The sequence below is a fragment of the Nannospalax galili genome, unplaced genomic scaffold (assembly GCF_000622305.1).
Source record: "Nannospalax galili isolate Female #2095 unplaced genomic scaffold, S.galili_v1.0 scaffold31, whole genome shotgun sequence".
NCBI classification, from domain to species: domain Eukaryota; kingdom Metazoa; phylum Chordata; class Mammalia; order Rodentia; family Spalacidae; genus Nannospalax; species Nannospalax galili.
In genome coordinates, this window is record NW_008332149.1 from 3,515,066 (window position 1) to 3,519,236 (window position 4,171).

The following is a 4,171-nucleotide window of genomic DNA, read 5'->3' on the forward strand; positions in this document are numbered from 1 at the left end:
TTCCATGTACATCAGAGTGCAATGCACACAGAAGGCCGCAACTGGCCAAGTTTTGGAGAATAAGAGACTGCAGAGTGTAGGATGGGACCCCTATTGGAACCTCACCCACCCACAGCTCAGGGACCATTGTGGAAGAGGAGGCAGAAAGATTGTAAGAGCCAGGGCTGGTTAACGTATGAGGTGGAGGTTTCCAGGCCAATGGAGGCTTGATCATGTGAGCCTGTGGCAGCGGTGGCATCCAACTCAGGACCCTTGTCAGCTCAATTAAACAAGGGCCCAAAGGGGAGGTGAGCAGTAGGTGGTGGGTCAGCACTAGATCGAGAACTATATGAGACTGGTTGCTGCTGGGTAAGGGAGAGTTTGACTTACATACAACCACTGGATGGGCTGACTAGACTCCAGGGGACACATTTACACTGAAGGACATTTGGGTACAAACACTTGAATGAATAGAACTCAGCATGTATGGCAGAGTACATAGGGTGTGGTGGGTGAGGGGGAGGCATGAATTGGGGAGGGGATCTGGATATGAGTGGGAAATAATGTACGAAATTTTAAAAGCGCAATTAAAAAAAGTTTAAAAAAAGAAAAAAGAAGGTGGGGCGTGGTAGCACACACCTTTAATCCCAGCACTCAGGAGGCAGAGGCCTCTCTGTGAGTTCAAGGCCAACCTGGTCTACATAGTGAGTTCCAGGACAGCTGGGGCTACAGGGAGACCCTGTCTGAAAAAGACAATAAATAAAAATTTTGAAAAAGGAAAGAAATGACTGAACCTTCTAGTTAACACACACAGGAATCACAAGCTCCGGGGCTGCTGAAGAGCTCAGACTAGGCAGCTCTGAACAGCTAGAGGAACTGAACACAAAGAAGAGGCCTGTGGTCAGCCATCTGGAGAACTCAAACAAGGGCATGCCCTCATCTCCAAAGGTGCTGGTCGCCAGCAGAACTCCTGGCTGCAGGAAGATCCATCTGCAGAGAGGAGGGCGTTTTCTCTCTGTTTCTCCCCGACATCCATCTCAGAGGAGAGAATAGGAGGCTGACTTTCAGATAATTACATGAACTCAGATCATTCACTTAGCTCTGTGAAATTGGATTTAAAGAGAGAAAATGCTTAAAGGGAATCATTAAGTATAAATATCCTAGGAAAATTACCCTAAAATAATACATTTTGCACTGCTGGAGAGAGATTTGGTGACTGACACAACCCGGAACAGCACTTTACTAACTCAGAGCAGAAGGAATTCTTACTCTCCTGGGCATCTGAGGCACTTCAGAACTCATCTGGATGTAGATGTTCTAACGCTGGGCATAGAGAACCTAGGAATCTGCATTCTAACACCCAGTGGCTCTAGCGGCAAGAAGTATTGAGGGACGGTGACTCTCTACCTCCCTGGAGGCCCCTCATGCAGGGTACAGATTTGTGTTACCATTGCTGCATCCAGTGATCTGAATTCTGCACAGAGGGGTGGGAAGACCTTTGTCTTACTGAAAGTGTATGGATATCTGATCAGGAAGAAATGTACCTGTGAGATTAGGAAAGTGTAGCGATGGCCGAGTCAGGAAAGTTCCTGGTGGTGCTGTGATAATTTTATATGTTAACATGACTAGGGGATGGTGTTGAGCTCTTCAATCAAACACTAGCCTACCTGTGGCTCTGGAGCTCTATTTTAGAAGTGCTTATATTAAGCAGTGTTCTCTAGATGAACGAACGTATGCATGTATGTTATAAAAGGGATTTTTATTGTATGTGCTTGTAGTACAGTTTAGTAGTTACCTTTATCATTGCTATGATAAAATACATGAAAAAAGCAACTTCAGGAAGAAAGAGTTTATTTTGGCTCACAGTTTGAGGGCACAGTTCATCATGGTAGGAAAGTCATGGCAGCGGGAGCTAGAAACAGCCAGTCACATTGCCTCTGTGGTCAGGAAGCAGAGAGAGATGAGTGCTGGTGCTCAGCTCACTTTCTCCTCTTATTGAGTCCAGGACCCCAGCCCATGAAATGATGTCACCCACATTTAGGGTGGGTTTTCCTACCTAAGTTAACCCGATTCTAGAAAACTCATGCATAGATAGATATAGCCAGAGGTCTGTTTCCATGGTCATTCTAAATCCTATCAAGTTGACCGGAGTAACCATCATAGACAGGAAATGGGTAATCCAAGAATGGAGAGACAGAGAAAAAGATTCCCAACCCAGGAAGTGGAATGCCTCAGCAGTTCCAATCTAGCCCTGAAAGCCTGGACCCTCCTCATATAGCCACTGTCATTGAACCATATTGAAGAAGATGGAGTCTGACGGCAGTGGATGGCAGCAGCAGTCAGCACACTCGCTCAGAAAGGGGCTTCCAGGTACCACTTGACCTTCTCCTTGTTTAATCTGCCAGCCCATTAGAAGGTACTGCCCACATTCAGGGTGGGCTCCCCTCCCCCAGGTCAGTGTCCCACATGTAGTCCTCTGTGGAAATGCCCCCACGGACACACAGGTATGTGTCACCATTTCCAGACATCTCTTAACCCTGTCACCAAATGAGGCCAACCCTCATGGAGTAACACCTGTCTCCACTTAATAAAGTAGAGGAGATTATCCTGGATGCTCATGGGTGCCTCATCTAATCAGTAGACAGACCTTCGGAGCAGACACTGAAGCATCCCCCCAAAAGAAAAAACCTACTTAAAGCCTGCAGCATCACCTCCTGCCTGAGTCTCCAGTCTCCAGCCTGCCCTACAGTTTTGGACTGGCTAGCCCCATACCACATAATCAACATATTGAAGTAAATCATATATATATATATATATATGTATACACACACACACATATGTGTGTGTGTATGTTAGTCTGTTTCCTGCTACTATAAGAAAATTGCTGAAACTGGGTAGTTTAGATTTCTTTCTTTTTTCCCCCAGTTAATTATTTAATAACCACGCACTTAGAAGAAGCATTTCATCACAACAGCATTGACATATTCAATGACAATTTTCTGAGCTAAGATGCATCTTTTTCAAAACTGACTGTAAATTTTTAGGTTTACAGTTGAATTATTACAGTTATACAATATTGTACTCAGTATAAACCCTATAAAACATAAAACTAAATAAGGTTTTAACATTTAAAAAAGATCTACATTTCATTATTAAAAGATAGTTTCATACAGAAAAATTCATTTTTAATGCAATTGACATTAAGATGTTTGCACATGCATTTCTAATCTCTATATATCTGATTATTACTAGTCACATTTTGTTACTTTCTGAGATCCTTGGCACCTGAGCATGGATATAAAGTTATCAGGTAGATTTATTTCAATGGTAATGTTTTTCACACCTACTAATTAACATGAAGAAACTTTTTATGCTTCTTCCTCAAAAAACTTTTTATTTATTGATTTTTGTGTGTATTTCATAGAGAACATCCCAAACAATCTTACTCATCTTTATACCCACATCCCAAATGGCACCCTCCCATATACCACCCCCACTGGAGCTCATATACTGTCATCCCTGTTACTGTCCACTGTGTTATCAGTGCCCCCAGCCGTTCCCCAGTGCTAGTCCATCCGCTGAGTCTAGTCAGCCTATCTAGAGATCCTTGTTTTAGGAAGATATCGCCATTTCATTTTAGAATATATTGTTCCTTGCAGAAAGACTCATTGTTTTTGCTACTAACGCTGAGATGTTGGTGCAATCATCTCTAATCTGTTTGCATCTGATTATTACTAGTCATAATCAGTTGTAGTTGGATCCTTGGCCCCTGAGTATGTCTATGAAGTTATTGGGTAGATTTCAATGGTAACGTTTATCACCTCTACTAATTAGCATGACGTAAATGTCTATGCTTCCTCTTCAAATATAATACATCTTTAAAAACTTGTTGATTTGTGTGTGTGTGTGTGTGTGTGTATCACACAGAACATCCCAAACTATCTTATTTGACTATACACCCACTTCCCAGATGGCACCCTCCCATAGCCTCCCTCCCCCGACTACAGCCCTTATACTCTGATATCCCTGCTTCTGTCTGCTATGTTGTCAGCATCCCAGCCATTCCCCACTACTTGCCCTTCTGTTGAATCTAGTCAGCCTATGTAGAGGTCTTTGTTTTAGGAGGGTCAGCTGTTCCTCATATAGCAGTAATTAGTTGTCAATATTCCTTTGGATAAGATTGGGGTCTGCT